The sequence below is a fragment of the Lutjanus erythropterus genome, chromosome 20 (assembly GCF_056507025.1).
Source record: "Lutjanus erythropterus isolate fLutEry1 chromosome 20, fLutEry1.hap2, whole genome shotgun sequence".
Classification (NCBI taxonomy): Eukaryota; Metazoa; Chordata; class Actinopteri; order Lutjaniformes; family Lutjanidae; genus Lutjanus; species Lutjanus erythropterus.
The window spans coordinates 11,842,142-11,855,280 of record NC_139336.1 but is presented as its reverse complement, the minus strand read 5'-3'; the positions used below and the strand labels follow the sequence as shown (position 1 = coordinate 11,855,280).

At 37.9% G+C, this 13,139-nt stretch overlaps 1 protein-coding gene across 3 annotated transcripts in view; it reads left to right on the top strand.

Moving 5' to 3' along the window:
• The window catches only part of cntfr (ciliary neurotrophic factor receptor), a 282,491-nt gene that overhangs the window by 165,359 nt on the left and 103,993 nt on the right, over positions 1 to 13,139 (top strand). The gene's annotated exons all lie outside the window — the stretch shown is intronic.

Here is a 13,139-nt window from a genome sequence, read left to right as displayed (position 1 = left end):
GCAGTTTTCATGAATGAACACTTCCTGACAGGACAGGGCAGGAAGTGCAGCCATATATGGTCTTACTGGGGTGTTAATTATACTAATTTCCAAGTCTCGTGCAAATACACTCAAATACGCACAGCTGGATAAATTCCACGGGTTTCCGAAGTTCCGTTTGTTGAATCTGATGTTACGTGTTTGTACGAGCCCTTTGTACGAAAAAAAGCAAGAGAAATTTAATGGGAATACAAAAAATGTTCTTGTATGAAGCCTAATGTGATGCAATTTAGGATCCACACCTCTTCCAGCAGGTGTTCATTCATTATCATGTTGTCATGCTGTTGGCAGAATATTGCAAAGATGGTTGAGAGTTTTTTATTTAACCTTAAAACATTAATATGCATTACAATGACAATAGCATGCATGCTGAGTATTGTTACTTTCATTAGACATGGGTGTAAGTCTGAGCTTAAGTTGCCTTTGCTTGATAAAGGAATTTTTCCTGGTGCTACTAGATTATAGCAGGAGACTGTACCTTTTCATGCGCTGACTTTGGTGGAATCACTTTGCAGAGATAGAAGAATTACAGGATTGCACTGGCATTGTTGTTACTCTGCTTTTAAGAGGCACTAACTGGTAGTTGTTGAGCTTGCTGTCACTATGAAAAAAAAAGTTTAAAAAAAAAAAAAATCAAAAGATACCACAATTCAAAAAAGTTCAAAGCAAATACTTTACTTTTTTAGTCTGAAGCCAAACTCAAACTCTTAGGTTTTCTTTAGAAAAACTTGAATATTTGAGTTTCACCCCCCCCCCCCCCCCCCCCCCAAATTCTGTATTTTAGTTGGTCACAGTGAACCTAATTTCCCATTATTTTGGAGCTTGAAAATTACATAGTTTCAGTTGAAATATTAGATTATTAACCACTGTTCTCTTTCACTTTATTGTATTTACTCAATAATTTCTAAAACTCAGACTGAAGTTTTTCTATGAAGAAAAGTAAATTATCTCAACAAAATATTTTAGATAAGCATTATAGGTAATAAAAACTGTTCTATTTAGTTACTCTAAGAGTTTCAAATTAAGATTCTGAATCTAAAAATTATATGAAGATTTTTAACAGTGATTTCTTAAGAGGAGGGACATGTGGCTGAAGGCAGTGACATTATCAAATAAAAGTGTCATGAAGTACAAGTATTATTGAGGAAAATGTCATAAAAAAAATAAAACCAATAATACAAATTTCACAAATTGTTTCATACACACACACACACACACACACACACACACACACACACACACACACACACACACATGTTCTTCATATATCACCTATAAGTGACTTTTTAAAAATAATTTCTGTTGCACTCACAGTTGAAAAGTTAGAAGTTGAACAAACTGACAATTTTAATAGTCAGTTATAATATTTGAAGGGCTGTTTCATTTAAATTTTAAATGTGAATATAAAACTTGAATTGTCACGATAGCTGCCCATACAGTAGAGACCTGCTGCCAGCTGACAAGCTCTAATGATTAGTTGTTAAAATGACATTTGGTCATTCTGTAGTTATGGCTGTGCATTTTAATAATCATACAAAAGCTAAATGAGTGTCAATTTAACGGCATGTCGCAGTGGCCTGCGAGCTGGCAATGGCCTCCTTTGAGATCCATTATTCTGATGGTGACGGTTTTATATACTGGGCCCATGCATAATAATAATGGTGTTGGGATAGGATAGATTTATAAATGACAGGATCCTCTGAGGATAATTGGAGTGGAAAAACACCTTCGTTAAATGTGTTATTTAGCTAAAGTTAAATATCTTTATTCATGTGTGGATGAACTTTTTAAACTGCTCACAAAATGAACAAAAGTTCTCTAACAGAGGAAGCTTAATCTCTTGCATATTATTAATGTATTATTGAATGGTTAGTATAACATAGGTGAATGCAACGTCACTTTAAATTATTACTATTATGAATGAGTCTTCATTTACATCCCCTGATACCTCAGATTTATTCTCCTAATCTACACCTGAACCTCCTCCTTTCTCCCTCACTATGGCTGCTTGAATACATCTGTCAAAACAGTAATTCTCCATGATTGATGGCTACCTGTTTATTCCTCAATGCCAACATTGAGAAAAAACATTTCCTAGTCCACAGTGAATTAGTGTTTTCTTATTGTGGCATAAAAAGTGGGGGTGCATTAGTGCCTTATCTCTGCTGGCCACCATTTCCTCACATTATGAATAATCACTTTCTATCTCCCCTCCATTTGAGTCTGTTAGCACTATATGGAGTAGGCAACGCTTTAAATTAAATTTCCACAGGAATCATACTGCAGCTGCTATAGCTGGCTAGCAGGTGAAATTAGATATCGCTTTGGCATCAGTCATGGCAGGCCTCTTTAAAACACTGCCAAAAGTGACAGAGTTTGATACAGTGCAGAAGAAAAACCTTGATTCATAGCTCCCATGGCTTTGAAAAAATATGAGCAAATACCTGTTTTTCTTCTTCCTGACGCTGATATATTATATAGAGTCTACCTCAGGTCGAAATGAGAGAAAGGTAGATTGAAAGGAAGGTAGACTGCTCCTTCTGCATCGCCTGCGCTGACTCAAAATGTCACTACAGTGAATGACTTTACTGTTAATCTGCTGCAGAACATGCAGGGTTCATTTGATTGACATCTTTGCTTTTATTTCTTTTTTTTAATTTATGTCTTTTTGTACACCCTAAGGAATGTCACTCAAACAGATGTTGAGTTGTTTTAAGATAGCCTTCAAGTTTTATTTATTTATTTATTCATTTGTTTATTTGTTTGTTTGTTTGTTTGTTCCAATTTTCAAAAATCATGTTAGCGTCCAGGCTGCATTAAATTTTTAAGCTGACTGAGGTAATTTTATAATCATAAAATAAAACAAATAAACGTTTATTGTCAAATAAACTTTATTTTAGTTGTACCTGAGGAAACATGTTCAATTAGCTTCAGATGGACATTATAAACAAAAGTTCCTTTTCTTTTATTTTTTTCTGTCTGAAAAGTCAGTTCTTCATTTTACACAAAGAACTTACAGCTGTACTTTGTTTCATAATTAGCACAAGGACAAATTGCTCCCAGTATATTTATTACATTTTAAGTTTAAGGTGGGCACTGAATTCAATACAAGCCTTCATCATGGTTTGCATTATTTTCATTGTTGCTTGTTTTCACAATAATGAAAATACTGCAAACCATGATGAAGGCTTGTATTGAATTCAGTGCCCACCTTAAACTTACATTTACATTACATTTACATTTAAACTGACATTTAAGTGTATTAGACCCAAACAGAAAGTTTTCATTGTATATTTTCTTCAAACTATAAAAAAGAAGGGCCTCAGGAGAGTTTTAACTCTGAAATAATGCATACTAGGAAGTCAGTTAATAAGTTGATCGTGTTTCTTTAGAAACTTAGTATCATCAGTTGATTGAACTCTGCACAGTACATACATTCATCTCATCATTTCAAGTCAAAGGACTTTAAGAGACCCTTTTACACTAAATTTAATTAACATGAATAAACAAAACTTGTTAAATAAATGAGAAAAGATTAGTTCATTCTACTAAATTCCTGTGTGATTTGTTTTATAGTGAAGGCATTATCATTAAAAATGGTGCTGTTTTTTTTCATTTTATGTTTATGTATGTTATGTTATGTTTATGTGTTTTTGCAAGTTAACTCCTTATATATACAAATACCCGATCCCATTCAATGATACAGTGATGGAATCACTTTTAAAGTGTTCTCCATCAGCTGAATAGGAAACCACACCTGTATGATTTCATCCACCTGTCAACAGGACCAATAGAAAACCAAGCCCACCACCCATCAAGATTTCATTCAGGGCGGATGTTAAACGTAACATTTCCATGCAAAGGTTTGATGAATGAGACTGTACAAGAGTGTGACAGTTTGGTTAATCATATCAGCAATGATGAATTACTGAATGCTGAAATCATACTGAATTAATGAGAGTTTTATGTTGGGCTAGATTGTGTCAGCAGGGTGAATGATGCAATGCATAAACAGACCAGGATATGTGTGTGTGTGTGTGTGTGTGTGTGTGTGTGTGTGTGTGTGTGTGTGTGTGTGTGTGTGTGTGTGTGTGTGTGTGTGTGTGTGTGTGTGTGTGTGATGTATACACTATGTCTGTGTGCAAGCTAGTGTGTGCATGTTTCTTTTTCACCAGTGGTAATTTTCTGCATTGTAATAACACACTGGTGTGTGTGAAACAGAGTTACATTGTGTAACTATTCATCAGGGGTCAATTACAAGTTTGTGAGAACAATACCTCTGTGGTTCAGCCCGGTTGTGAATATAATTACCTCGATAACAGTTGGTGATTTTATGACATGTTCAAGGCACACGCTGGGGCAACATCGACTTTAATTCTGCCTTTCAAACTACGGGAAACTCAGATCGCCATTTCATATCCTTCCTCTTTTGTCTCTCACTCTTTCCCTGATTGTCTTTCTCCAATCTGCTTTTTATCTGCTATCACTCCCTCTGCTGTTTCCCGCTATTTCTGTGCTTCTCTCTTTTGTCTTCTCCCTCTATTTTTATCTGCATTTTCATTATGTGAAACTGTCACCTACAAAACTTTAAAGTGTTGTGCAGATACAGTGATAATGGCATCATGACAGGCTACACTTGTTATGATTACCATCATGTTGATAGTTTGATTTTATGCAGTGTTTATTACTTACACCAGGGGCTTGTTATGTTTTACAGATAGAAGTGTTATCAGGAGAACAGCACAGAACCATCTGTCTGTGTCTTTTTAAAATCTCCCCTTAACTCTTTGTCTCTCTTCTCCTCAAACTTTCTGATTATCTCTAATCTTTTCTTGTTTTTCACATCCATCCCTTCTTTCCTGTCTCTCTCTGTCTCCATCATCCTCCTGCCTCGCTCTAAATCATTCTCCATCCGTACTCTCCCCCTCCATCTCTCTCTCTGCCTTTGTGTTTTGGATTGAAGTTTGTGGCGGCATGCGTTAGCAGAGTGTTTACACTGGTTTGCATTAAGAAGAGAGGACGTCATACCACGACTCCAAACCCCTCTGTGTGTATGTGTGTGCTTGCTCCACCTTCACACCAATTTCTTGGAGCTTTTGTGATCGTTCTCCAGGAGTGTGTCAACATCATGTCAGCAAAAAGAGACCGCAGTTTAGTGTGTGTTGGCTTGTATTTTTATGTGAAAGTTTAGTGTCGCTGTGATGTCTGTTTCTCTTCCTCTTTGCCTTATTTCACCACTGTATATAGCTGTAGGATGTTTACATTCTGTCTGCCATGCTGGATACATACAAAGATACAATTTCTTAAAAAAAAACGATGGATATCAAATAGTGTGTGTGTGTGGATGAATAGAAGTAAGTACTTGTGTCTGTGCATGTTTGTTCAGCTGATACACACATGGCAGGATGTTACTGCCCTATGCAGTATTTAGCATTTTTTTTCAAATATCCATTCACTCCCAAATTAATAATTGGCTTTTGAGGTGTTCCTAAATGAGGTCAGCCTCTGTGGGACGCTACGATGATTGGTCAGATTTACCAAAAAAAAAAAAGAAAAAGCAGCAACTGAGGAAAAAATCGCAAAGTCCTGGACCTTACATTGTGATGCTATGGTAAAATTATTTTCCAAGAAAGATAAAGTGCAGCAATGAATGATGCACACTGTGTTTATGTGTTCATGTTTTGCAAAGGCTGCAAGTTACACAGCTTTTTTTTTTTTTTTTTTTTTTTTTGGGCAACAAATGCAGCTTATTACATCATCCACTCCTTGTTATCACTTTTAAATCTTGAATATGCTAAGTGGATAAAAATTTGGCCGCAAATATGAATCGCAGACCGCCTGCTGCGCCATCTAACTGAAGCCAAGCTGTGCATCTTGTCCGTTTAGGGTTTTTTTCAGTGTGTACCGCCAGGCCTGAAAAATTCTAGGGAAAACACTGCAGTGATGTTTAAAAGCCGGCCTATCTCATCTGTAAGCAAACACACACTTCGGCACACTACAGCACAAGAGTACTCAATGACATCTTAAGACACTATCTTCAACAAGAGGGGGGAAGTACAGTGGTAGAGAGATAGAAAGTGACATACTGATAAAGAAAAATGACATAGTATGGACAGTAAAAGTTCATTGTAATTTAATAAGCAAGAGGTCATAAAACCCAAAAGCTCTTTGGTGAAATACAACATCCTCTTCCTTTGCTGTCACAGTGTGGAAGTTATTGCCGTCCTGCCCTTTTCTGGCTTTGTCCAGTCTTCTATCTATGGCTGTCCTCAATGGCCGTCAGCAAAACAATTTATGGCATCACAACATGGGCTGCAGCCACCCAGTTATTCAGTTATTTAGCCTCCCAGCTAACACAACATCCACTGCAGTGGGTCATATATCCAGCCAGTCACCCTGGTGACCTGTCACACATTCAGCCCGCAAGACACATTTTTTCAGTTAGTTTTCTATATTATAGTTTATATATATGTAATATCATTTATTGCATCAATGCTTTGATCACACTTGACTTTGTCTGGTTGTTCTGACAGTACAACTTAGCTAAGTCTGCAGTTTATTGTGAAAAAAACTGCTAAACATGTAGCTGTTGCTGCTGATTTACACTCTAACATCTGTTTATTGTTTGCAGGAAATTCAAACACAATTGGCCATGGTTAGCTTGCTAATTAGCCTGTCAGACAAGTGTTTTATTTTACTAATTTTGGTGAGAGTGAGAAATGTGTTTGCAAGACCCCTGCTTGTGTTTTGACATTCTGCGAGTGACTTTGGGAAAATAAATGTGCATAGTTTAATAAAGACGGTGTTTTGATGACTTGCCACTGAATAGAGAAGTTTTCAACATTTGAGTTTGTCATGTTTACGAGACCAACATTATTAAATAAAGAAACAAAACAGAAAAACCAACACAGACAAGACAAAAAATGTTTGCATAAGCTTTGAATATTAATATTTTAACTTTACCACATTTTATAGAAGTTGGAACAAGAAGAGAAGAAATAGGATTGGGCATTTTTATTGTAATTTGTAGTAATACTAGTATGATGATTGATTGAATCTGAAAATGTTATTATCTTCAAATCGAAAAAAAAAAGTTTGAACACCCCTTTTCACATCTGCATACTTTCTTAAATGAAAGAGCTCAGTTGCTGAAATGAAGACCTATATGAAGAAAAGAGCTGATATGGCAGGAGGGGCATCCTCCTCCATGGTAACCATTACTTCCTTGGGGCGATGATTTGGTTCAGAGCCGTGAAATCGCAATGGACCTCCAAACATCAGGTCATGCATATCTAAAAGCTCTGTCGCTGATCACTCTCCATCTTTAGAGCCCATTAGCCAGTCACTCAGCCTGCCAGCTGACACCAGGTAATCCCCCCCCCCCCCCAAATTCTTGACAGATAGTTCATGGGGCAATCAGGGCCATCCAGACAGAGCACTCTCATCACTGTAACGACAATATTTTAAACATCTATAATGAAGAACAACATTTATATTGTGAGGAAGAGTGGCATCTGTTTAGTAATGAATTTATACCAAACATCATCACACAAGAAAGGGGGAGTTCTAGGTTTGGCATCGACTCATTCTTGTAAACAAATCCAGTCTGAGCCTCTCAGATCACAGCAGTGCCATTATGTAAACTCTGTTGCGGTGTAGACTTTTTCCCTTAACGCTGCAAATGCTACAGAAGTCATAACCGCCAGTGTTGTGGGTGTGGGTTGGCTTATGAGGCCACGTCCATTTGGCTGAAGGTGTGTGTTTGTGTGCTTGTATGCTTGTGGTTAGAACTGAAAACCCTTAGAGAAAGGGTTAGCTTGCTTAGTAGGACACTGTTTAGTTCCCCTTAACACTTATTCCGTCTTTTAGTCCTTGTCTGTCTCAGTCGAACAAAAGAGGAAGGCAAAGTGTCTGGCAGGCTCATCTTCACCATAGAATACAGTTTGCATTATGCGTTTTCGCCACTTTACTTTGCTGTCAGACAACCTTTTCTGGTGGGAAGCCGCAATTATATGAGCCAAATGTCACTCTCTCCAAAGCCACAAAGCCAACAGGCTTCAATGGTAAAAACAGCAGTTTTACCTCACAGGAGACAGGAGCCGCTGGTCTACCACTGCCTTGATTGGTTAGTTTGTTTGTGTTATTGTGTCTCTTTAGTGAATCTGAACTAACCATTTAAAACACCAACGTCACACAACAATTCAAACCAATAGAGATATTGGTTGACATGGTTTCCTGTCAGAAAAGGCTGTCTGATGACAAGGTAAAGCTGTGAAAATATTCTAAATATAGTGAATTTTTGAAATCTTCTTTTGTTAAATCAAAAAAGTGGATTCATAGGAAAAGAAAACATCTTCAAGGAATTTTAAAAAATCGGGTATTGTATCAGCACTAGTATCAAAAAAAAAAAAATGACACCCTGCCTTATGAATCAACAGAAAGATGGGAACACAAAATACTCATGAAATAGTCTTTGATTGCATATAATGATAGATGTTTTGTCCATCTAGGATTTTAACCAGTATATACTTTTGAATGTTGTATAAAGTGTAAAGGAAAACCTATGCACACATACACATTAAAATAAAACCAGAGCAGAATTCAAAGGTTTTGAAGCTCACTCAAGATTGTCTTTTTTCAAGACTCTAATAAGTTTTTTCCCCATCATTTTTTCACTTTTCCCCTCCACCACTCATCTATCACTCTCACCCATACATCATGTCTTTTTTTTTTTCCTCTGATTGTTGCTACTTTTCCCCTCCATCAATGTCACTGATGATTTGTAATTTCGGCAACTTGAGCAAAAAGTTATCAGTTAAGATTTTAGACTTTTTGTCAAAGTTTTATGGCTGATTGTGTTTGGACAACATTTAACATTTGATATTTTTGGCTTCTGTTGTTGAATGAAAGAGAATAATTTAATTATTATTGCATTACTGTATTGGTGCGAGTGCCAAAAAAATTAAAATGACACGCTGCCCTGTGTGCCAACTGAGAGATGCAAACACAGAGGCACACATTAGCATAGCTCACATTTAAGGACATTGCAGTGACATATGTTCACTCTGCGGAGCCTTACATTAACCTTAATTATAACTATTAGATGTGTAGCCATCACCCTTATCTTAACCCCAAGGATAAGTCAAATTAAATCAGGCACACTAATTAAGTTCACATTTAGGTATTCGATTCCTGCTCAGTTGGTTAAATTAAATGTTTACCACCAAGTGTAGCATCTGAAAGACCACAAACACACACACACACAAATGGACATACAGTATAGTCTCACACTGACTGGTCGCCTTCAGCCTGAATGAGTTAAAGGAGGGGTGAGTTGTCTTGTTAGATTGATGCACATCTCATACCCTCAGGCCACTTATTTCCACACACACACACACACACACATACACACATGCACCAATTGGTATCTATTTCCTTTCCCTGGGCGGCTTGTTTTTGTGTGTATCCCCACACACACATATGTACACACTCAGGGGACCCGTGCTACATCGCTGGGTAATGGAATTGTCTTGTCCCCTCGCAGACAGATCGCTATAGAGTACAGCGAATACGTAGAGCTCCATCTCCTCGGGGACTTCCTGTTTAAATCGGGAAGTATTTGCCCCCCCCCACATGTAAGGCCATGGCTAGAACTACTCAGTTTCCATTTTAATTACTCTCCCTGCTTGTCCCAGTACTCGGTCAGTCATAATAAATAGGAAATATCTGCATGGAGGATTTAGAATTCAATTCACCAGTATGTCTCACAGGTCTCATTTCTGTCAGTGGGGGAAGCAGCCCAGTCTGCTGAAACTTTGTGCAATGAGAATTCTAAAGTCTTAAAAGTTTAAATACATATTTGGAAAGTAACACCTCGAGGACTGACAAATATCAACAAGTACTATTATAAAATAGCCTGACTCATAAAGTCAATCATTGCAACCTGGTAGAAGTTATGTCTCTAATTTTTAGTACTGCACATGTAATGTTTCTGATTAATGAAAAATTAAAGGAAACTGACCTCATACCTTTCCTCTTTTATCCCCAGAAAGGCAAGATCTACCAAAACCTTGATCTGTAGACTGAAAAAATACAAGGATGGAGTTTCAACTTTATAACTCATTTCACTGAAGTTTCTGAAATTGAGTTTTTAGGAGTTTTGCCCAAGACTGCAATGACACTAAGTGTCCTTGAGCAACTCTTTGCTTCCTTTACCAGCCAAATGCTGGTAAAATATGCAAGTGGCTGGTAGATTCGCTTCACTCACCAGCCAAAAAAAACGATGATAACGATCCGCACAGGACGTTTTGAAGAGGAAGAAGAAGAAGGAGGAGGAAGACGAGTAAAAAAAAGGAAAACAAATGAGAAAAAATGAGGCTCTGTTAGCAGAACTGCCAGACCATAATTATATAAAACTTATTCAATTAGAAACATTAAACAGCAAGGCTGCCTGCCAAGTGAGAATTCGTAGATGGCTTCACGCTATGACTTAGGCCAGTATTTCCCAGCCCTGGTCCTGGGTGCACACTGCCTAGGCACCCAGGGCAAGTCACGATCTCGTTGAGCTCCCTGCTCAGCCCCAAATTAAGGATGCACAATATTTCCTACTCATTTTGACTGATTGCTGTGCGGATACTGATAAATGCATTTTTGTTTCCTTTTTTTGTAATTGCAGAGACACACATATTTAAAGTGTCATCTCATTTCAGCCTGTTCTCATTCCCAACTCGTAAAACACAGCTGCTAAACGGTACCCTGTGCTTCACTATGAGAGGAGAACAGGTTGGTCCTTTCAGCAGAAATGTTCATTTTAAAGCCTTTATCGGCCATTCTGATATCGTGAATCCCTAACAGTAATCCATTGAGTGGCTGGTTAAATTTGGCCATTCGGCTTTTGGACAAAAAAGTTCATTTTGCACCCTGACAGTGACTGTCTACCACTCCAGATGAATTGTACTATAGTTGACCTATGATTTCTCAAGAGAAAATATGACTTTCCTGCAGAAATCAATAAAGCATAAACTGAACTGTTTGTCTGGAAGAGTTGACAAGAATATTAATGCTAAGCTAAACTGAGTCAGAGCACATCTTGGTTGCCCAGTTTTGTATTCTGTATCGTAGGTGTTGTACTAAACATCTGAATATTCATCCTTGTCACTGCATGTCTCTACCCTTCCCTCTCTTTCTCCCTCCATAACCGTTTTCTCCTCTTTTGTTCCGCTCCATATCGCCAATTTCTTGCTTCTCCATTTTTTGCTCTATTTGCAGGACAACAGCAACCCCCATCACTTTATTGCAGCAGACAACCATAACAAATGGGAAAATGGGCCCGGTTTAGGAAGTCAATGGGAAGCCATGAGGGAAACTCAAACATATTAAAAAAAAAAAGGAGTCATTGTGTGCTTTGGCCTTTTTGTATCCGTTGGGTATCAGGAGTAATCTGGCAAGACAGATTGTTTTCCCTTTTCCTCCTCTCTCAATGCTCCTGTTTCAAAGACTGTGTGGCCAAAATTGTTAGCAATGTTAATGCCTGAAGAAAATACTCAGTGCTTGTTTGCTTTTGATAATATTAAGGCATTTTGACCATGCAGAATTATAAACAGTATATGCATTTATATACCAGACAAGAGCTCATATTTTGCGTAAAGGAGCACCTGTACTCACATGCACGTTAAGGCAGATCCAAAGTAGAATTTCCAAGGCTTTGAAGCTCAGCCAAGACTCTCTTTTCTCAAAACTTGAGTCAAGTATTCTGGTCTTTTTTCACCTTTTTCCCCATAATTTTTCACTTCACCCTTCCACCACTCTGTGCATCTATCACTCTCTCCCATGTATATTTTTTTTACCTCCGACTGTTGCTACTTTTCCCCTTCTTAAATCTTAGAATTCTGGCACCGATCTCTTGCTTTCCATCTCATTCTGTCTCCTTCTTTCTCTTCCACTAATCCTCTTATACCATCCCCTAGTCCATCCCATATCGCCCATTACTTTCTCCTTGTAGTTTGTGTATATAAGCCTCTATTGAAAGCCTCATATTGCGACGTTACACTCTAGTGCACTCCTGCTGTCCTTGTTGGATATCATGTATGTTGCAGATAAACACAGTCTGTTGAATGCTAATCAATCTGTGTTATCTTATGGCTGCAGAGAGGGTTCAAGCTTCCACATAAAAACGTGGATAGGTTAGAGGAAGAAGAGAAAGCTGCAGATGCAAAACTGAAGCCAAAGTTAATAACAGGGGGGCTGGAAATCAAGTTGGCTAGGTGTAGTGAAAGTCTCCCCAGGAAAGACGCTGAAGTAGAGGGAGACTAAGTTAGATAAAGCACAGCTAGAGACAGAGGAGCTTAGCTAAAGGAACAGGAGCCTAACACAGGAAATAGTGCAGATAGAGAGCAGGATTCAGGATCTTTGTGAGGATTTAACAAAAAATGAAATTGTGCATGCAGTGATGAGAAAAAGTAAAATAGGTGCTGTACTTTCTCTGCTAGAAAAAAAAATCTCTTATATAAAGTAAAAAAAACACTCATGTGACTCATGCTTTTTTGAGGGGCATGGGCACGAAAAAAAGAGCAACAGCTGTATGTGGTGGGCCATCAGTGCACATTCGATCCTCTGGAAAGCACCATAGAAAGCACTTTACCACGTTTTGTCCACTGGAAGAGCACTTTAGAGGGCACTTGACCATGTTTTCTTCACTGGAAGGCCCCCTTAGAGAGCACATTAACATATTTTGTCCATTGGAAGGGCAAAACTTTATCATGTTTTTTTGGCTTTTTTCTAACAACACTGTTAATTGGCACCTAAGTTAAATACAAATGGCAAAAATCAATGAAAGTGTCACCTAAAAAAACAAAATGAGGTAACACAACAGCATGATGATTAACATATGGGCTCCTAAAATGTATTATCAGATATGAAAATTGTGGTATTAAACAAGCTACGATGGTAGTGTACGGTTGTAATCAGATAGGATGTGATTTTAAAGCTAGAGGCACATTTTCTTGCTTGCTTTTGAGAATGTTTTTAAAGTTAGCACATCTCCCTCTCAGAGCGCAGCTTTTCATGTCTGCTGAAGTGTGTGACGAGACTGAAGTCGAGAC